The sequence below is a fragment of the Furipterus horrens genome, unplaced genomic scaffold, assembly GCF_987537825.1.
Source record: "Furipterus horrens unplaced genomic scaffold, mFurHor1.1.pri manual_scaffold_6, whole genome shotgun sequence".
NCBI lineage: Eukaryota > Metazoa > Chordata > Mammalia > Chiroptera > Furipteridae > Furipterus > Furipterus horrens.
Genome location: NW_028327176.1, coordinates 77,075,674 through 77,098,666, shown reverse-complemented (window position 1 = coordinate 77,098,666; position 22,993 = coordinate 77,075,674). Strand labels below are relative to the sequence as shown.

The 22,993-nt window shown below is 41.8% G+C and overlaps 1 protein-coding gene across 3 annotated transcripts in view; it reads right to left on the bottom strand.

Annotated features, from left to right (window-relative positions):
- FHL2 (four and a half LIM domains 2) overlaps nt 1-21,629 on the bottom strand; it is a 68,637-nt gene extending 47,008 nt beyond the window's left edge. For all 3 annotated transcript variants that reach the window (XM_090281866.1, XM_090281865.1, XM_090281864.1), the window contains exon 1: nt 21,501-21,629. The gene's annotated coding sequence lies outside the window, so the exon portion shown is untranslated. The remainder of the gene's footprint in view (nt 1-21,500) is intronic.
- Nucleotides 21,630-22,993: the final 1,364 nt, after the last annotated feature.

Here is a 22,993-nt window from a genome sequence, read left to right as displayed (position 1 = left end):
TGCTAAATTTTACATTTTTGTTTAATAGAGTTGTTAATTGTGTTGTTATTGTGCTGAGGACTAACCTTTTGGTCTACTGTTATGAAGAGTCCTGTGTATGACATATATTAAATAATGTAACATTGTTTAAATGCCTACCAAGGTACTTGGTCCCAGAAAGAAGAGGCAGAAGTGACATGAAATCCATCCTGGAGCCATTTCAGGTTCATCCCTGACTGCCCTGGAGTCCCAGAGCTGCTTGTGTGGGTCAGACGGAAAAACATGAACTGTGTTAGTAACAAGCCACCTCCTGGCCCAGCCTTCCCCAGGGCCCAAGCCAGGAGAACAAGCCGACTCCTGCCTGCTTGCTACCACAAGGGCCTGTGGCAGAGTTAACCAGGACAGAGAGGCATTCCAGAGGGCAAGGAATACCAGGAACCCTGGCCCGGTTATTAAGCTGGGGGAGGAACCCCAAGATTACCATCTACCCCCTGGTGAAGCTGGAAGCAGAGGCTGTGATTTGGGAGGCAGGACCCGGAGTCGAGTTCTCATGCCAAGGGTGGAATGCAGGAGAGCCGGGCTGCACATATGACTTTTTCCTCCCAGAAGGAATCAGCTTGCCAGCTGGAAGAAGACCTGGCAAGTCTGGAACCCAGGCTAGTTTTACTGGCAACTCCTTCACCTTCTAGAAGCCTGGCTTGTCTGCCTCTTTTCATGGTTCTGACAATAACCAGACATGTGCCCTGATGAGAAAAATAACCCCAAATAGCTGCAAAATTAATTATTTTCTCTATGTCTGCGGGGGCCAGGCTGGTCTCCTGGCAGATGGAGAGGAGAAGGTTAAGGTGACGGTTAATCTGCATGAGTCCAGGCCAGGGGCTACAGCCTATTTTAACTGAGTGCCTCTGCTAGAGATTCTCTGAATGTCAGTAAGCTACCTGCCAGCAGGTTTATTACAGTGTTGCTTTTGAAGTCATTCTGACTGCTAATCTCTGGCAAATGTGTCATATATTACACCACTGGTTGTTGGTGGTGTCCAAATCAACATTTCAGATTGTCTTGCTCAGACCAGAAGGATTTCTTGGCACAGAAAACCAGAGGGAAGTGTGTGGTATGCACATCTTGTATGAGCTTGTGTTTCTATCATGCTGGCAGCCAGAGGGGTCCACATAAGTGGAAAGAAATGCAGCAAGGCCAAAATGAGGAGCAGTGAAATGAGTAACTTCTCTCTATTGGAGAGAAGTGAACAGCGCTCCCAAGTCGAATGCAGGTGGCAGCAGTGAGGCTTCAAGCATGTAGAAAAGTCATGTGATAGAAATATGCTTAGTTATTTCAGGAAGCCACACACTGCCTATTAAACAAAGCTCAGGTAAGATTTCAAGGGTCTAGTACATAAAAGGTTTTTATTTTAAGATTTCAAGTTTTATTTCATTGCTTACAAAATGTTCACCCCTTTGGCCCTGAATCAAATCCTCATTAAATTAAAGGGAGGGGAGCAGTAATATGAACCAACAGGAAAGAATTTCAAATGGGCCTCTGTGCACACACATGTACAGTACCATTGTCAATTTAGGTAATGAGACTCATTTGTTTTTATCTCAGTTAATAACACTGATCTTAGAATTAAGGCAGATTGACACCCACTATATTTTAAACTGTAGGCAAAATTAAAGGACATTAACATAATTTCCCAGTATTATCTTTGTGTTAAAGTTTTAAAATGTAACTTTAAAAAAGAGAAACAGTACCTGAGTGATTGTCTGTACGTATAGGCCTCACTTAATCCTGTCTGCATCGCTGCCTCCTGAGACTCAATGGTTTGGCTGAACTAAGTGGCTGGGTTGGTGAAGAACGGGGTGGTCTGTGAGCTTCACTTTAAAACTGGTTTCTCTTTTCTATCCTAATGGCTTGGACAGAAAGAGCCCAGAGGCCTGAGAGAGGGGAAACCTAAAATATTTCCCTCAGTCCAAACTAAGTATAATGGGCAAAAGGGTTTTGGACAGGTGAGATGTACCTGGCATACCTTCCTCCAAAGAAGCCCTTCTTTTCCCTAATGTGGGACATTGAAAAATTAATACCTGTCTTTTGTCATCTAGTGGTTACAGATTGAATGATGTCCTTTAACCCTGTTGCCCCCAGAATACAACAAGGATGCCAGCCTGTTAAACCAAGCATGCCGTTGTCCAGAGACAGCCAACCAACCTGGAGTCTGCATGATCCTTCCCCTTGTGGGAGGGCCACCCTCCCCTCCACACCCCCACTCTTATTAGGGATTTCTTGACCCAAGGGTAGGTAGGACGACGACCATGTCCAGCTTGAAGCAACTAGAGGAGCTCGAGACCTTCACCCATTGCCCTTTATAAGATTGTAAAGGGTCTTAAGTCTGAGAGGGAGGGATTGTTATTTTTTATTGTTAAAATATTTAACTAATTAATTATTTTTAAAAAAGAAGAAGAAAAATATATGAAAGGGTGAGGCAGGAGAGCTTGTATGTACGACCCATGGGCATGGACTTGGGGAGGGGAGCAAAGGGGAAAAAATTGGAACTATTGCAACAATATAATCAATAAAATATATTTTAAAAAAATAAAATAAAATATTTAACTAATTAATTAATTATTTTTTAAAAAAAGAAGAAGAATATATGAAAGGGTGAGACGGGAGAGCTTGTATGTACGACCCATGGGCATGAACTTGAGAAGGGGATTGTTGGGGAGGGGGGGTGCTGGGCGGAGAGGAGCAAAGGGGAAAAAATTGGAACTATTGTAACAATATGGTCAATAAAATATACTTTAAAAAAAGAGAGAAACAAATTATAACTCTAGAAAGAGTATTATCAAAGATCAATGCTGTCACATTTAGAGTAAACTTTTAAATAAAGCAAAGTATAATGTACATTTTTTTCTTATTATTTTCAAGCTCAGCTTAATAGCCCTTGTTTCTTATTCTTAGTTAGACTTAGAATTCTTTTTCCCTACTCACTCAAAAATCCTAATCTTTAAAATAAAGAATTCATAGCAGATCCTGAAACTTAGGGCTATTTTGACAATAAAAGCTCATCTGACGTCCTTCTCATAGCAATTGGATTGAGGAGGGTGGGCAGGAAGATATTATTGTTCAGGAGCTTGCTATTTACTAAGTGATTCATCCTCACAATTCTGCACAGATAAAGAAAACTCAGCCCATCCCTTCCAAAAGGTAAAGTCTAGCATGACTAGGAGGGAGGGAGCCAGTTCGTAAATATGAGAGCCCAGTAAGATCTGGTCAGGGCTCAGCTATGGAAAGCATATCCTACTCTGGGTATATTTACTCATATCCAAAAGAATTGAAAGCAGAGTCTCAAAGAAATATTTGCACTTGCATGTTCACAGCAACATTATTCACAATAGCCATGAAAGTAGCCCATGTCCATCGATGGTTGAATGAACACAATGTGGTCTATACATGCAGTGCAATATTATTCAGTCTTAAGAAGGAAGGAAGTTTTTACACTTGCTACAACATGGACGAACCTTGAGGACATTATACTAAGTAAAATAAGACAGTCACAAAAAGGCAAATACTGTATGATTCCACTTACATGAGGTACTCAGAGTAGTCAAATTCATAGAAACACAAAGTGGAATGGTAGTTGCCAAGGGGTGGGCGAGGAGGGAATGGGGAGTTAATGTTCGATGGGTATAGGGGTTTCAGTTTTTCAATATGAAAATGTTCTGGAGATCTGTTACCTAACAGTGTTGGAAATAGGGAAACAGGACAGGGAAGGAGAGAAAGCTAAGCAAGGACATGGTTTCAGGTCAAGTTCCAGCCCCAGCCTACTGAAATGTACATTATAAAATGGTTAAGATGGTTTTTAAAAAAAAGATATGGAAAGTGTATGTCTAGAAAGTGATAGCAGCAAAGGAAAGCACTCAGCCCAACCCTAGGGTCCTTGATGGTTAATTTTATGTGCTCAGATGTTTGGTCAATCATTATCTGGGGCATTTTTGCAAGTGTGTTTCTGAATGTGATTGGCATGTGAATACCGATTCTGCTTTACTGAGTAAAGCAGATTGCTCTCCCTAATGAGGGTGGATCCATCTGATCAACTGCGGGCCTGAATAGAAAAAAACACTGACCCTCCCTGGAATAAAAAAAGAGTTCTTTCTGCCTGACTACCTGACTACACACAAGCTAACTCCTTATAATAAATCTCTCTCTCTCTCTCTCTCTCTCACACACACACACACACACCATTGGTTTTATTTCTCTAGAGAACTCTAATTAATGCAAGGTCCTAGGAAGGCTTTTCCTAGAAGAGATATCACTGGGACTGAGCCTTGACAGAAACATTAAGTGGTGGCCAGTTGGACAGCGTGAATGGGACACAGAGGCCCTTGTGACATGTCAAGGCCTGAATCGAGTCTTGCATACGGTTCAGCATTACCAGCCAGACATGAGGCTGAGAGGAGGTGGGACCAAACTGTAAAAAACCTTACAGGTCACACTAAGGAGTTTTATCCTACAGGCCAGCATCTCCCACTCAGGTCTGCAGACAGTAGTGTGGAAGGGGTGCCTCACACATGACGCACACAAGCAAGCACTCAAGTGTAAAATCAAATAGGGCTGGTAATTCCCAAGTTAAACATGTTAGCAGGTTTCTTTACTACAGGACTTTTGAGAGCCTTTAATAAACCAGTATGCAGCATGAATCTTCAGGAGAGGATGTTGTATTTTACCATAGACTCTCCTCTCCATTTCTAACTCTGATACACAAAGATGGGGAAGAAGGCCACTTTCCACAAAGTGCAGCTAGGAGATTGGGAGTCACTGAAGGGGCATAAGTGGAAGACTGACTTGGCTAGTTCTCTGATTTTGGTGGATGACTTGGACTCAAGTATAGAAATCTACCAGGGGCTCATTTAGGAACACAGGAGATTCTGCCAGTGCTCTTTCACGGTCTCTGTGTTGCCTGCCTATGGGCCATTGGAGCTGTGTCACTCCTTCTCCTGGGGTGGCCGAAACAATCACTGGCAGGTCTGGGAATGTGAAAGTCTAGTTCCCTTCCTTAGTCAGATCAAACCCACGGGGTCTGGCTGAGGCTGGGACTTGGCCTGAAACCAAGTTCTTGCAGAGCTTCTTCGCTTCCCCACTGCCTATTGGGGAACTTCCTCAATAAAACACAGACTTCACTCCTAGGAAACTCAGCCTGTGATGGAGGCTGCTGCCCTGTACCTCTTAAAGGAAGACAGATTATGAATGAGGGCAGCAGTGGTAGAAGTGGGGAGAGAGTGTCAGTTTCAAGAGTTTTAAATACATAAAATCAGTAGACATTATGACAGATGATTGGATCCTGAGGATGCATCTAAAATAATTTCTTTGGCTTAAATAAATGACAGGTATCATCATCAGGAAAACAGAAAAAACAATTTTATGGTGGAGGATGATTTCAGTTTTGACCTATTGAAACTGCAGTGTTTTCAGGAAGGCAATCCAAATAGAAAAATTTCCCAAACTTGTATGAACAAGGTGGAGGATGTTAGAGTTGGCGATATCGCTGCAAGTGTTCACTAGTGAAATAGTAGTTTAAAAACAACAGCAAAAACCAATAGAGTGAGTAAATAACCCAAGGGGGATGGGGATTGTGAGGACTGGGTCAAAGATCAAGTTCCAGGAGCCTTTAAGAGTTTAGGGCAGGTAGAGAAGAAAGTATCTACAAAGACCAGGGATGAGGGAACCAGGAGGACAGTGACTAAAATATTTCAAGAAGTAGTGGCCAATAGTATTGAATGAGGTAGGGGCTGCTAAGTGCAGCTTTTCGAGTGATTGCAAACTGTAGTTCAACTTTCAATTATTTGGAAGCCACTTGAAGATTTCAGAAGCAGATTTCATAAACAATAACCCTTTACAAATATAATTATCTGCATTTTAGAGGAGAGGAGATTGTGGTACAAAGAGAGGAAGTACCTGTTTGAATACCGAGATGAGTCCACCACATTGTTGGAGCAGGAAGACCATTTATCTCTGCATCTTGCCTGTCTGGTGAAAGGTGTCTGCTTCCTCTCTGACGGCGTAATGGCCATACCATTTCATCATCCTATGGGGGTGCCTATCCACAGTGGACCCTATGTTCTGCCATCTGCATTTGTCAAGATGCCCTGGGCCCTTGGAACCATAGGTTCTATACTCTCATAAGGAAGAGGGAAGAGAAAAATACCCAGCTTCCTAAAAGGCAATGTACTTTCTGTCTCAGCCCCTTACCATCATCCCAGCCCCACCCAAAATGTTAGTATGTGTTTTTGATGTAGAAAAACAATTGCTTCTAAGTTACTTTAACCAAGAAGCAGAGCTCCATAATTCAAGTCAAAAATAACCAAAGGAGAATGGAAAACACATGGCAAAAAATGGAAACAGCATGTCTATTAAAATACCTATGCAGTTGGCTTTAACACTCCTTCCAGACATCCTGCCTAGGGTGGTTCCCTTTTGCTTGGTACCAGGGTCCCCTCTTCTCCCTTCCCCTAGCCATTGGTCATAAAAGGCAGCCTTTGATGTGCGGATAACCAGGTAACCACCCCCAGCCCTTCTGCAAATTACAGGAAGAGGCTGCTGCAGAGACCCTAATAAAATGAGGAAGGGGCCAGGCCCTCAGGCTGTGGAATGTTTTACCTGTTTTTTGGCACATAAGGGGGTTGAATTAGAACACGTACACACAAACAATCTGCAGTTGCACACTTGGGCACAGACAATGCTGGGTGGCGGACGTGCAGAAGAGGTGTGGAGTTCCTAATAATTAGCCATGTTGCTTTTTAGCTTCTCAGAGTTCTGCTCATAGGGCCCTTTCACTTTTTGGTGAACCTCCAGGTTTTTGTTTTGTTTTGTTTCCTTTGCTTTTTCCATGAAGACTCATGTCTATAGAACTGATCAAATAGGAAACCATTTCATTGCCTCCAGCCTAAAGTATCAAACTAGGCCATCTGCAGAGAGACAAGGATGTCTGAGAGCTCATGGGAGTGAGTGAGCTGCCCTTGGCCCTGTGAGGATCCAGGCAAAAGAAAAAAGGGAACCAGAAAAATGGTCACAGCAGTGGACCTTCAGCTCTGACAACAGCCCACACCAGGAAGGACATTTTTACCTGCAGCCTCTCCTGTAGTGCTGGGGAAATATTGTTATGAAATAATTCTTATCCTTACTATGTGAGGTATAGTCTGTTCTTTTTTATTCTATTTTTTTCTATTCTAGCTTATTGCATTTTATTGTTAAAGATATGTGTGTCTCAACACACTAAATGGTTTTCTTGGCTCATGCAGAGCTACGAAACTGGACCCTAGTTTGTAAAACTTGCATTTAGGCCAAACTCAGGCCAGAGGGAAGCTTTTTGTGAACTCATGGTTCCTTGTGGAGAGACAGCAGTGAAGAAAGGCACCTCAATTTAGGAAAACGTCACAAAAGAAAATCAAGCTACGAGGTGAAGCCTTGAAACTCAAATAATAGTCTCTTGAAGAGAAAAAACACATTTGATTTTAACATAGTGGCCAGTGTAAGGGGGTCGCGTTCTAGATGTATGTTATAGAAAACTATACTTCAGGTTTTTTAAAAATCTTTCTTGTGAAAGGAATAAAAATGTCTGAGGTTGCAGGAAGCTTATGGGGGTTGAAAAATCCCTCTAAATGTGTATGTTTCCAGCCAAGGCAGCTCCACAGGGCCCTTGGTGCATGTGAAACAAGGAGCCTTGGGGGTCAGAGACGGGACCCTCCCCAGGCAGGGGGCCCCGGACCTGCCCATTTCTGCTGTTGACCCAGCGCACTTATTGAAAACATTCTCTTTGCCTGTCAAAGTGCCCCAGTTTTGACTGTAAATTCTATGGTCACCCTAAGTATGGATAATTGAGGAAAATATCTATGGCACCCGATCTGTATTATTATGATTATCACTTTGTCATAAAAACATACAGCCTGTATGTTTACTCACTCATTTCTAACACTGTGAAGTAGGCATTTAGGAAAGGGTTGGAATGGTGTGACTGGATACCTCCCCCTGATACTTGGGATCATGCCATGTGCCTGGTTCCTGTGGTCCAGGAGCCCACTTAAAGATTCCGCCGGACCCTAGGGACTGAGTCCTTTCACTTGCTTTCCATCCTGGTATTTCCTGAGGCATCCCAAAGTTAGGGAAGAATATATGTGTATATACAGGGCCAGCCTGGTACCACTCAAGATGAAGTCTGACATAGTTCAGCTGCCACAAATTTGGGAGTCGGGGGTCTTGCTGAGCCGTGACCCTAGTCTCCTCTGATCTCACTGGCCCCAAAACTGCCTTCAGGCCCTTTCTAGCCCTGAGAGCTTGAAATTGTCCTAGGTCACCAAGATGACTTGGATGTCTGCTAAACAGCACCTGCTGTGGCTGACATGTGGCCTCGCTGCCCAGTTCCTTTGCTCCTGGTGCATCAGTCTGCCCTGCCGCTGGCCAGCGTTTCCCCAGCCTCCCATCGCTGTCCCCTGTGCCACTGGACCCTAAACATCTCACTACAGCACCCTGAGTGAAGTCACCCAGCGTGTCCTGGTGCCTCTCGGCTGTTAATGGACTCTTCTCCGCCTGCTGGGTTGCCGTGGGGCATTCTGGTGCCAGGACTGCCCTGGGATGCCACTTGGCACCTTCTCCCCAGGGACCCCCCCATTGTGAGCAGCGTGGCCTCCAAACAGGGCTTTCATTTCCACTTAGCAACCTATTTTTATGGAATGCCTGTGGTTTCTTGAAATTCAATACTATGGGTGAGGATAAAGGGAGACTGAATATTTTAAAACTTAGCTCATTAAGATAAAGTGATTTTTAGAGTTAACTGTGACTCTTTGGCATCCTATGCATTGCAGGGCACACGGGAACAAATCATCCTGTTTAGTGCCATATAAAATCCAGATCTGAGATCCAAGCTTTTCATTTTCCCCTCATTACAACCAAGGAATAAAGATCTACTAAACACAAAAGGCTGTATTGTGTGCTCAGTAGTACAGTGGGCAGGAGATTTTAATTGAGTTAATCCCACGTCTGCTTCTCAGTGAATGGAAGGCAGAATAATGGCTTCCCAAAGCTGTTCACATCCTCATCCCCAGAATTTGTGAGAGGATTTTGCAGGTGATTAAACTATGGGTCTTGATTAGGGAGATTATCGTGGATCATCCAGGTGGGCCCCATGGAATCAAGGCTCCTTATATGGGAAAGAAGAGGCAGAAGAATCAGAGTCAGAGATTTGAAGATGTTAACTCTGGCTTAGAAGATGGAGGAAAGGAACATGAACCAAAGAATATAGGAGGACTCTGGAAGCTGCAAAAAGCCAAAAACCAATTCTTTCCTGAAGGAACGAGCCCTGCCGACACTAACTTTAGCTTAGGGACACCATTTCAGACTTCTGACCCCCAGAACTGTACGATAAATTTGTGTTGCTTTCAGACAACAGGTTGGGGTAATTTGTTACAGCAGCAACAGGAAACTGACTTGGCAACCGTATCTCCTTAGTTAGGGTACTTTTCTGGATTTTCCTTTGTTACTTCATCTGTAACCGGGAATAATAATCATGCCTACGTCATATGACTGTTGTGAAGACAGGACAGCATGAAGCAAGGCAAATACACATGGTGTATGCTCCTCAATGTGTGCTAGCTGTCAATCTTTTTATTGCCTTGTTGAGTCCTTATGAGTGCCTTAAGAGGTTCTTGTTATTATCCTCTCTTTAAAGATGAAGCTCTAGGAAGGTGATCTCTCGCCTGGGCATGTTGTATGTGGCAGAGCTGGGATCCAAGCCCAGGCAGCCAGATTCCCAGCGCCCACTTTTCTCCTGTAACAAAATGCAAGTGTAGTGAAAGTTTTTGAAATGAGGTTTAAGTTGTGGACAGGGGAACATTAGACTTGGATCCTGTAAGACTACTTTGTGATGGATAATGATATATGAATTAGAGAGAAAAAGTTGTAAAGAATTTGAGCCTTCATTTTCAACAAATACTTACTTAGAACCTTATCTGTGCCACTCACTATTGTAGGTCCTGGGGAAATCTTAATGAACAAAAGAGCAAGTCTCTGCTTTAATTGGAGCTCACATGTTATCAGGGAGGGACAAACACCGATTCATATGTAACTGTGAGTGTGTATATGTGTGAGATATGTGCTTTGAACAGAAGTCATTCAGGGTAAGGAGTAGACAGTGTAATTTTAGCTGGGATGGGGTGGCTCTCAGATGTGGTGTGAATGAAGGAGGGGGAAGGTGTGAGATTTTCTTGGGCGGGGGAAGGGCTGACTGATACCAGCAAGTAAAAAAAACCTGGGGCAAGGCAGTGCTTGGCACCGTTGGGGAAGGGCATTGTGACTGCGGCATCCTAGATGGGGAGGGAGAAAAGGAGGAGATGAAGTCAGGTTCCTGGGCCTGGGTCATGTAGGGCTCTGTAGGTTATGTAGCATTGAGATTGTGTTTTGATTTGAGAAGTGATTGAAAAATTATGAGCAAGTGAGAGACGTGATCTAATTTGTTATGAATATGATAACAAATTTAAAAAAGAGGCTTGTGGTTTAGTTGAGCTCACTTTGGCCTGTGATGTGTGCCCAGCTGCTCCTGCCTGAGGCTGGCAGAGGTTTGCTGCCCCTGCCTAGGAAATGGTGAAGTGCTTACACAAAAGTAGAAACAGTTCAGGGCAGGTGCCAGGATCCTGCCAGAGCTGAGCCCCAGACAGACTGAAGAGTTTGCTACGGCTGCTGCCTAACAGTGACTGAAGACTGCACCAATTCTTCTATAGAAATTTCATTATTTAAATGATGTTGAACTTATTACTGTGAATTCCAAGCCTCCCGACTTGTTGAGAACTCTGTTTTATTAGAAGGCCTGCACTCTGCCCTCTTTGCTGCCTTTAGAGTTTTTCCATCTGAGAGTATTTTAGACATGTAACCGTGCTTGTAAATATTTCTTCCTTTACTTGGATAGTTGCCGGTGCTGGTTATTTTGAGTGACAACAAATTTGCACCTGTTTATAGAATTTTTTCATTTTCTGTTTGTCTCACACACTTTCAAAAATCCCTTCACTTTCATTATGTTGCACACACATTACAGCTTCTTTACTGAACCTACTTGATTTAAAGTCTCATTGGCCTCTGTCTTTTGCTTTAAGGATTGCAAGGCATAATGTTTGGTCCATAATCCAGTGTTATTAAAGTAGAGGTTTTGAAATAAGGAAGCTATTCTCTCTCACCTGTACTTTTTTTTTGTTTGCTAATTAAATTTAAGAAGACCAAAATGGTGTTGTTTCCTAATAACTAATTAAAAGATTCTGAACAAAACTGGAGCACTTTTGAAAAAGAAAGCTTATACCATTTAGAACTTATTCAGCATTTCAAACCTCTTTCCTGCCCCCCAACCAAACACACACATTCACACACTCACGCACAGACTTTGGTGAATGAAAACTTCCAAGTCAGATAATTTACTCCTCAGAGATACATTATCATGAAATATTAGTGTTAATTGCAGCAGGTTTGAAATCATTCTGTCCTTGTGCTGTGTATCAAAGGGTGGAGAGTGGATTTCAAACCTGTTTGAGTCAGCATCACAGAGGGAACGGGACTAGCAACAAGGGACACTTATGGCTCCTTCATTTGGCTCTTAATACTTCCTATGCCCAAATTAAACACAACAACTTAGTAGATATTTACAGGCAGCTACTGTATGCAAAACACTGTGTTAGCTATTGGGGTATGACTAAGGAGGCGAATGCCCTTCCCATGTTCTCAAGAAGGCGCTGGAAATAAAAGGAGAATTTTTTTTAAAGGGTAATTTAAAAGCTCTCACCATATTTAAGGTGAAATCCTGTCTTCACAGTGGGGACTTTCCCAATAGTCACCAGTCAGATGCCTGTCATTGCTGGCACTGCATTGCCTGGGTTCATATCCGAGCTTCCCCTGGCCCAGGCTCTGAGCCCCTTTACTCCTCAGCACCCCGGTGTCCTCACACAGGAACAAGGAAGCCAATGCACTCCTCACAGAGCTGCTGTGCAGGTCACACTGTGTGTGTGCACACATGTGCACATGGTATGCACTCCAATGTCAGCTACTATTGCCTCTAACTCAGAGCTTCATTTTATTTTAAATTTAGGATTCAAATAAGTACCAGTTCAGATTCTTTACAGAGAAGGAAGGTTGTTTTTTCTTTTTTCTTTTTCAGTTTGGGGAGCAGGAGACCTCTTCATTTCCTCTTACGAAGTGTTCATTTTTAGAAGTGTCTTAAGAAGAACAAAGGAAAGTAGCCATTGTCCCAATGGTTGTTACTGCTACTGCTTCCCAGCACACACACATTTAGCACACCGTCTTGTACCAGCAGGGCACACCCTACACCTGGCAGGAAAAACCCTACTTGTTTCCAGGTTCATATTGTTCACATTCTTCCCTACCTGTCTTGGCCTTTATAATTTTTTTACTTCCTTTAAGCTCCATAGCCTTTTCTATGTAAAATTTACCCCAAGTATGTTCTACCTAGTTAAATAATATTCCTATAGGATTATTACATACCATTCCTATAGCATTTGTATATGCCATTCAAACCGCACTGTTCATTGCATATGGCTTTAACATTGCTCTCATGTTATTCTAATGTCAACTACATTATGAAGATCTTGAAGCCAGACCATATTTTTAAAAATATTTTTAAATCCTCACTCAAGGACATTTCTTCATTGTGTTATAGTGAGAAATGAAGGGAGAAAGAGAAACAAGGATGTGAGAAAGAAACATCCATTGGTTGCTTTCCATATGAGCCCTGACTTGGATCCTAAGTGTCCAGATAGGGGATGGAACCACAACCTAGGTAAGTGTCCTCATTGGGAATTAAACCCATAACCTTTTGGTTACAGGAGGACACTTCAACCACCTGAGCCACACCAGCCAGGGCCAGACCATATCTTTAACTTGGTTGCAATTTCTGTAGTGGATAACACTGCTCTAAAGCTGTTTTCTTATCTGAAAACAGGAATAATAATGCTAGTAATATGTATAGGGTGGTTGTGAACATTAAGTGAGCTGACATATAGTTCCTGGATATAGTGATCATTTAGTAAATTTTAGCTATTATTTTTTTAATCTTAACCTGAGGATATATTTTCATTCTTTTATTAGAGAGAGAGGTAGGGAGAGAGGAACATAAATGTGAGAGAGAAGCATCAGTTGGTTGCCACCCATATATGCCTGAATCGGGGATTGTCTGCACCCATAGCAGGGACAGAACCTCAACCCAGGCATGCGTCCTGACCTAGAATCAAACCTAGGTTTTGGAATGATGCTCCAACCAACTGAACCTCACTGGCTGGAACATTAGCTACTATTTTTTTTTTTTAGCTACTAATTTTAAAAGGCTAAACATTCTGGTTGGTTATTTACAGTTTTTATAATTGGTGGCAATAATTAGAATGTTTTATATTTGTATGAAATTTTGCAATAAAAAACTTTTCATGATTCATCTCAATGTAGAAAATTTAGCAATTTATAATGTAGAGAAAATGTAAAATTACTACCACTCATTCCTTAGAAACAATATAAATCATATGTTATGAAGATAGCTTTGTATTCTGATTTTTAAAAAATAAAAATCTATGGAAACTTTTTGATGGTTGTATATAGTCCACACTATGGTTGTATCCTAATTAATTTAATCATATTCAACTTTGGGCAATTGCACTATCATTTTAGTTATTACAGATAATATGTAGTCATAGAACCCTTTCTGCCTCCATAATATTTATTTTATCTTCCTACAAAGGCTATGAATAAGAGAAGTAGAATAATCAACATCATGTATTTTTCTATATTGCATTCATACTAAACCATGGACTGACATTTTGAAATTAGTCTAGATTTATCAGCACAGACTTGAGCCCAGGCAGAACGTGCTCTATACTTGACAGGAAAATAGTTAGTTCTACTGTCCCTTCAGATGCCGCTGCCCCCTTCATGCAGATCAGGCAGGTCCTTGGCAGCCAAAGAAGGTTCACGTCTTGAAATTCACAATTAAATTCTTGCACTTTCCCTTTAAAATCTAATTGAACAACTTTCTTAATAAAACATAGAGCATATGGCCCAAAAGGGGGAATGGATCAAGGTTCCAGTGGGAGAACTAAGTGATGAGGAGATAGTCAACCTAACAGACAAGGAGATAGCCAACCTAACAGATGTAGAGTTCAAAACACTGGTGATAAAGATGCTCACAGGCTTGACAGATATGCTTGGGTATGGCAAATGCATAAGGAAAGAAGTGAAGGCTATGCTAAATGAAACGAAGGAAAATCCACACAAAACCAATGGTGAAGGGAAGAAAGCCAGGGTTCAAATCAATGATTTGGAACATAAGGAAGAAAAACACAGTCAACAAGTACAGAATGAGGAAACAAGAGTTTAAAAAGATGAGGAGAGGACTTCCGGCCAAGATGGAGGCTTAGACGGACACGCTACGTCTCCCTCTACAACTATAGAGGAATACAACTACTTCAAAACAAAGGATAACTAGAAATTCCAGAAAATAAAACTACACGGAAGCCCAACATATGAAGTTATAAACCAGAGGTGCCATTTGGGCAGGTAAGAGTTAAAGAGGGCGGCGCTGTTTGTGGTCGCACCTGGGACAGCGGCGGGGCGGCGAAAAATCCCGGCTGCAGTCAAACCCCCGGCAACGCGAGACCCCAACGCTGGGGAAAGCAGCCACCACATCGCCTTGAACAGTGAGGCCCAGGGGGGCGGGAGGACGGATCCCGGTCTCCTAGCGGAATAACTGTGTGAATCCATCTTGGACCCCCGCCCCCAAAGAAAGCGCCACAGGGCTGCGAAATAGGTCGCGGACAGGCACCGGTCGGTCGCAGGATTGTGACGTCAAAGGGCCACGCAAAAAGTTGCGGATTGCCGCCGGTCGCTGGGTCGTGGCGAGTACACAGGCACTGCCCCCTACAGTCGGCCCAAGAAAACAAAACGCATCTGTCAAAATGAGGCAGACAACTATAGAAATCCCGGTGGCGCAGCTCACCAGGCAACAGATGAAGAACCTGACAGATGAACAAATAAGAAACCTGTCAGAGGCTCAGTTCAGGGCCATTGTTATCAGGTGGCTTACAGAATTAACAAAAGATCTGGAAAAAGATGAGAAAGAAGCGAAAAACACTCATAACGAAAGGAACAAAACCACATACGAGACAGATTGTGAGGGAAAAAAATCCAGAGTTCATCTCAACAAACCAGAATATAGAGAAGGAACGGGAAGCAATGATGAGAGGATCAGAAACCTCTGGGACAGCTATAAAAGGCCCAACGTAAGAATCATTGGCTTGCCAGAGAACGAAGAAAACGAACTAGAACTTGAAAAATTGAGTGAAAATATAATAAAGGAGAACTTCCCAGACTTGGGGAAGGGAATAGACTTGCAGGTCCAAGAAGCAAGGAGAGTTCCCAAGACACTGGACCCAGGGAGAACCACTCCAAGACACATTATAATCAAAATGTCAAAAATTAAAGATAAAGAGAGAATCTTAAAAGCAGCAAGAGAGAAGAAAAGAATTATGTACAAAGGGGTCCCAATTAGACTATCAGCTGACTTCTCAAGGGAGACCCTGCAGGCAAGAAGGGACTGGCAAGAAATATTCAAAGTAATGAAAATCCAAAACCTACAACCACGAATACTCTATCCAGCGAAATTGTCATTCAGAATAGAAGGACAGAGAAAGTGTTTCCAGGACAAAATAAAACTGAAAGAGTTCATTAGATCCAAACCACTGTTATATGAGATGTTAAAGGGACTGGTTTAAAAAACAGAAGCTAGGGAGATGAAACAAAGGCAAACTAAACAGGCAATGAGAGTGGAAAAGGAACTGTGGGTACGGGAAACATATTGGGGGGAGGTCAACAGGGAGGGGGAGTGGGGAGAGGGAGGGAGATGATATAGGAATTGGGGATCATGGTAGGAGGGAATGGAATAGACGGAGAGAGGTTGGGAGGAACTGTATGCACAACTAATGGACATAATCTAAAAGGGGGGGACAACTGGAGGGAGGGGGGCCACCGGGTGGAGGGGAGCAGAGGGAAGGGAAATTGGCACAAATGTAATATTTTAATCAATAAAACACATTAAAAAAAATAATATACAAGTTCTGTATTTCAAAGGCTTAAATTTGGGTTTTATTGAGTTTTAAGCTGTATTTGTAAGTGGTAAGGAGAAGAGGCCAAGGAGAAGAGGAAAGAGGTCATGAAAAAATGCATTATTAAGATTAGTTGATGCCCTGTCCAGGTAGCTTCATTCGTTAGAGCACTGGGCCAATGCACCAAGGCTGTGGGTTCAATCCCCACTCAGAGCACATAAAAAAATCAATCAATGAATGCATGGATGGGTGGAACAACAAATTGATCTCTCTCCCTCTCTCCCCTCCCCTTCCTCTATCTAAAATCAATCAATAAAATTTTTTTTGAAAAGAAAAAAAAAAAAAAAAAAAAAAAGATGAGGAGAGGCTTAGGAACCTCTGGGACAACTTTAAACGTGCCAACCTCTGAACCACATGGGTGCCAGAAGGAGAAGAGGAAGAGCAAATAATCGAAAGTTTATGTGAGAAAATAATGAAGGAAAACTCCCCAAATTTGGTGAAGGAATTAAACATACAAGTCCGGGAAGCACAGAGAGTCCCAAACAAGCTAGACCCCAAAAGAACCACACCAAGACACATCTTCATTAAAATGTCAAAGGTTGGACTTCCGGCCAAGATGGAGGCTTAGACGGACACGCTAGGTCTCCCTCTACAACCAGATAGGAATACAACTACTTCAAAACAAAGGATAACTAGAAATTCCAGAAAATAAAGCTACACGGAAGCCCAACACATGAAGTTATAAACCAGCGGTGCCATTTGGGCAGGTAAGAGTTAAAGAAGGCAAAGCTGTCTGCGGAGCGGCGGCGGGGGCGGGGCGGCGAAAAAGCCCGGAGGCTTGGCGCGACTCCAATCAAGCCCCTGCCGGTGCGCGACTCCTGGCGCTGGGGAGAGCAGTCGCAGCATCGCCTTGAACAGTGAGGCCCAGGGGGGCGGGAGGACGGATCCCGGTCTCCTAGCGGAATAACTGTGTGAATCCATTTTGGACCCCCGCCCCCAAAGAAAGAAAGCACCACAGGGCTGCGAAATAGGTCGCAGACAGGCGCCGGGCGCTGACTTGTGACGCCAAAGGGCGCCGGTCGCTGGGTCATTACGAGTACACAGGCACCGCCCCCGACAGCCAGCCCAGGAAAACAAAACGCATCTGTCAAAATGAGGCAGACAACTATAGAGATCCCGGTGGTGCAGCTCACCAGACAGCAGATAGAGAACCTGACAGATGAACAGATAAGAAACCTGTCAGAGGCTCAGTTCTGGGCCATTGTTATCAGGTGGATTACAGAATTCACAAAAGAGCAGGAAAAAGATATGAAAGAAGCGAAAAACTTTCATAACGAAAGGAACAAAACCACGTACGAGACAGATGGTGAGGAATCCAGAGTTCATTTCAACAAACTGGAATATGGAGAAGGAACAAGCAGTCAACCAATGCAGCGAGAGGAAATAGGAAGCAACGAGACGATCAGAAACCTCTGGGACAGCTATAAAAGGCCCAACATAAGAATCATTGGTTTGCCAGAGAATGAGGAAGATGAACTAGAACTTGAAAAATTGAGTGAAAACATAATAAAGGAGAACTTCCCAGACTTGGGGAAGGGAATAGACCTGCAGGTCCAGGAAGCAAGGAGAGTTCCCAAGAGACTGGACCCAGGGAGAACCACCCCAAGACACATTATAATCAAAATGTCAAAAATTAAAGATAAAGAGAGAATCTTAAAAGCAGCAAGAGAGAAGAAAAGAATTATGTACAAAGGGGTCCCAATTAGACTATCAGCTGACTTCTCAAGGGAAACCCTACAAGCAAGAAGGAACTGGCAAGAAATATTCAAAGTAATGAAAATCCAAAACCTACAACCACGAATACTCTATCCAGCGAAATTGTCATTCAGAATAGAAGGACAGAGAAAGTGTTTCCAGGACAAAATAAAACTGAAAGAGTTCATTAGATCCAAACCACTGTTATATGAGAAGTTAAAGGGACTGGTTTAAATAACAGAAGCTAGGGAGATGAAACAAAGGCAAACGAAACAGGCAACGAGAGTGGAAAAGGAACTGTGGGTAAGGGAAGCATAGTGGGGGGAGGTCAACAGGGAGGGGGAGTGGGGAGAGGGAGGGAGATGATATAGGAATTGGGGATCATGGTAGGAGGGAATGGAATAGACAGAGAGAGGTTGGGAGGAACTGTATGCACAACTAATGGACATAATCTAAAAGGGGGGGACAACTGGAGGGAGGGGGCCACCGGGTGGAGGGGAGCAGAGGGAAGGGAAATTGGCACAAATGTAATATTTTAATCAATAAAACACATTAAATCTGAAAAAAAAAAATGTCAAAGGTTAAAGATAAAGAGAGAATCTGAAAAGCAGCAAGAGAAAAGCAGAGAGTTGCCTACAAAGGGGTGCCTATAAGACTATCAACTGATTTCTCAAAAGAAACTTTGCAGGCAAGAAGGGGCTGGCAAGAAGTATTCAAAGTGATGAAAAGCAAAGACCTACAACCAAGACTACTCTAACCAGCAAAGCTATCATTTAGATTGGAAGGGAAGATAAAGGGCTTACTAGACAAGGTAAAGCTAAAAGAGTTGATCATCACCAAGCCATTATTATATGAAATGTCAAAGGGACTTACTTAAGAAAAAGAAGATAAAAATTATGAACATTAAAATAACAACAAACTCACAACTATCAACAACTGAATCTAAAGAATAAAAACAAAATCCAACTAAGCAAACCAGAATAGGAACAGAATCATAGGTGTGGGGATGATTTGGAGGGTTATCAGCTGGGATGGGGAAGAGGGAGAAATGGGGAAATGGTGCAGGGATTAAGAAGCACAATTGGTTGGTACAAAATAGACAGGGGGAAGTTAAAAATAATATAGGAAAGGGTGAAGCCAAAGAACTTACATGCATTACCCATGGACATGAACTAAGAGGGGTAGAATTGCTGGAGGCAAGGGAGGTACTGGCCAGAGGGGAGCAAAGAGAAAAAAAATAGGACTACTGTAACAACATAATCAATAAAATATATTTTAAAAAACACACAGAACATATTTTATCTGTTTTTGCCTTGATATGGCCTTATTTTGATTTAACTTTTTGGTGTTACTTTTTAACTGTTACAAGCCTTCTGTTAAAATAAATTTTTATTTCTCTACTCTGTATATAAATTTATCTTTTAAATTCAAATCTCCAAATTTTAAAATTGTTCTCAAATTTCATATTGATTTTATTTTTATAAACTTACACTTAAAAACAAGTGGTATTTATGAAATACATCTGTTAAATACCTAATTGCTCAGAACTTATGTCAGTTTCTTTCTATTTTTCATCCTTATTTTAGTATATTGGAGACTAAATGATGAAAGGCTGACAAATCAATGATAACAAAGAAAGTCAGTAAAGCAAGTTGGGGGAGATACAGGTCAAAGCACAGATGGTTGAGTTCTTTTACTATTCAGTAGGTAGCATTAATAGTGTAGAAATCAGTAGATCATACTTCAAAGCAAGTTATATTTTGATAAAAATTACTTATCTAAATCTCAGTTTATGCTTTTACCTCCCATCTATTAGACTCTTATGGATATTTTAACATTCTTATTAAATAAAATAAGTCATAATGTCATAAAGAGATAACCAATATTTGATAAATTAGCGTTTAAATACATAGTAAAATATATTGACTATAAAAAAAAAGTGTAACCAAGTAACCTGTATCTATATAACATATCTACATATACATATATTCCTTAATTATAATTTATATTTCCTTCATAATTTATTGTTTTGAAGTTCATTTTAAAATACATCAATGTGCAACATGGTGGGAATATTTTCCCTCTCTTTTAAAGCTAATATTAAGTTAATAGTTGGTCTTACAATCAAGGACTTCTTAGAATAATTAAGATAAACAATAAAATGCTGAATGTTTTGTTTTCTCTGCTAGTCTGCAATTTCTATGGTGAACACATGTCTGTATAGTAAGAAAAAAACAAGAAAGATATAAACACTTTTGTAAGATAGGATGGATCTCAAAATGTAATAGACTTGACAAAACACATTTTGTTATAAACTTAGCAGTAAGACAAAGTGAAATAATATTCCTCAACAAAACAAATAAAACATTAAACCTATACAGAGAAAACATGTGACAATTTTTTTTAGACTAGACTTGATAAAGTGACTTGCATGGAGTCTGGTTAGCAGGTATTTATAAGTATATGATACCTATTATCATATATATTGGAGTAGCCAAAAAGTTATTTTGGTTTATTTCCATGAGATGGCTCTAGTAGCACTTAGCTGTCTTTAACTTCATTTGAAATGTTTTTGTTAGATTGTATTGTGACAGCCATTATATCAGGGTGCATTTAAAAAAAACTTATTGAAATTGTTGAATTTTTGTGTAGCTATTTTAATATTGAAGATGGTAGAAAATACACAATATTTTTGGCATATTAGGCTTTATTATTTCAAGGAAGGTAAAAATGCAACTGAAACACACAATAAAAGATTTGTGCAGTGTACGGAGAAGGTGTTGTGACTGATCGAACATGTCAGAAGTGGTTTGCGAAGTTCCGTGTTGGAGATTTCTCTCTGGATGATGCTCTCTGGTCAGCTAGACCAGCTGAAATTGATAGCGATCAAATCAAGATAGGAACTGAGAATAATCAACATTATACCATGCTGGAGACAGCCAACATAGTCAAATTGTCCAAATCAATAGTTATTTGGAGAAATGTGTCTTTTATGGGAAAAAACTAAACGGACTTTTTGGCCAACCCAAGGATCACTGAGTACTGTGCATTTTACATATATTCTGCTCTAGAAGTTAGTAAAACATTAATGCATTTCCTTCTTAAAGCACACTACAGCTATCTGTGCTTTCAAACCATCAGCTGTAACAAATCATCTTGTATAAACATACTTTCCCAGCATAATCGGACTCATCAGTAACTTGCCTTTTCACCCCAGGCTCTCCGGAAATCCTGCTGGGGAGAAAAAGCTCAAAAGCAGTGTGGTTTTTTCCCTGTCCAATGTTTATTTTTAATTTTTTTTTTCTTTTTCTGTCCTCATTGAAAAAAAAGCTGTGCAGTGTTCAAAACCCAATGTAAATTCTGATTTGCACCCAGGGATGGTAAGGTGAACCAGGGCTCTCCCCTATTTTTTAGACTCCTGCAAGCACCTGCTCTAGCCCTGGGAGAGCAGGTTCTATTCTTCCCCTGCAGACTGTGGGGCAGGACTTGTGCCACTGCCACCTGGGTCTCCATTGGGGTTTGCCAGGGCACCAAGCCAGGGAGTCCCTCCCAAGGCATGAAGCCTGCACAGCTGGTCTCCACGCCATGCAGATACAGGGAAGGAGGATGGCAAGGGAGAGGGAAGAGGAAGAGAAAACTTACCTATCCTCTGCCCCAGCCTGACCAGAGGGGACAGTGGTAGCGGTAGCGCAGGGCCAACCACTCTGCTTGATTACCCCAACCGTGTGTGCAGCTGCTGCCAGACGCTCTCTGTTGCCAGCAGGGCTATAAATAAGGCATGTCCAGAGCACAGGAGATAAGAAGTCAGCCCCTCACTGCTCCTGCCTGCCTTATAAGGCATCCAGATGGGAAGGGGATGCCAGCTCCATGTTCAGCCTGCCTGTCTCAAGGACAGCCCAGGGTTCGCACATCTTCCAGCTATCCAAAGGGCAGCAAAAGGGGGGCAGTCACAGAACCAGAAGGGGTCTCACATCGCCAGACAAGTGGCAGAGCCTCCAGGCAGCAAGCCCCTCAGATTACGGGGCTGGGATTGAGGCACAGGAGCAGGAGGAAAGTAATCCCAGGCCACCAGCACCCTTGGGGGGTGGTATGGATTTTCAGTGTTGTCTCCTGGAAGAAGCACACTGACCCTCTTGCCTTGGCTTTCGAGGCATTTGCTTGGGTGAAAAAGATACTAGGGAAGATGGAGAGATTGGTTAAATAAATGCTGGGCATACATGAAGCTAGAAGTGGAATGCATTTATAGAAATTCCTCTCTCTTCCGTTTCATGAATGCTTATGAGGATTTCTTGAGCCATAAACTATTTTCTCTGTAGAATTAAAATAGGAATCTTACAAAACCTTTTAAAACTGTATGCCGGAAGAGGACAGAGAAGACTAATTTGGGTGAGCAACAGTTCCTGATGGCCTTTAAATTTCTTATTTATTAAATTTCTTATTTCTGAAAGGTACCTCTTCGGTGGCCAGAGGTGGGACCGGGTGGACAACCAGGGTCAGGCTCCGTAGAGGACTGTTTGGCAACAGCTGTCTGTGTTAACACAGTGGTTCCAAGTCTGGGAATTTATCCTAAGGGAAAAATTGTGAATGGGGGCAGAGATATAGCTAAAGCGAGCTTTCTTGCAACTCTTTTAATAATTGGACAAAGTTGGAAACCATCCAAATGGCTCACAACAGGGACTAGTTAAGCAAGGAATAGTATAGCCATAAAGGAAACACTAACACCTTTAGAAACATCCTAGAAGAATATTTAATAACATGGAGACAATATTGTAATATATTGGTAATAGAAAAGCAGGCCACTTTATGGGGAAAATGATAAACATATAATAAGTTACTGTACACATTACCTCATAAATATACTTTGAAAGGGTATGTGCAAATGTGATTATGACTGGATGATAGGATTTTGGCTGTTTTTATTTTCTTCTTTGGCTACTTGTAATCTCTAAATTATTTACAATGATCTTGTATTTCTTTTATAAGAACATTAATTTCATTTAAGATCTAAGTTTCTGAGAGTTAGAACGGAGCTTTCTATGTTTCTGTATTAATGAACCCAAATTTGTTTTAGGATTACATAATTTCTTAGGGTCTCTCCAGTCTTTGGAAAGACCTCTGTAGGGCTCAGCAGCTTT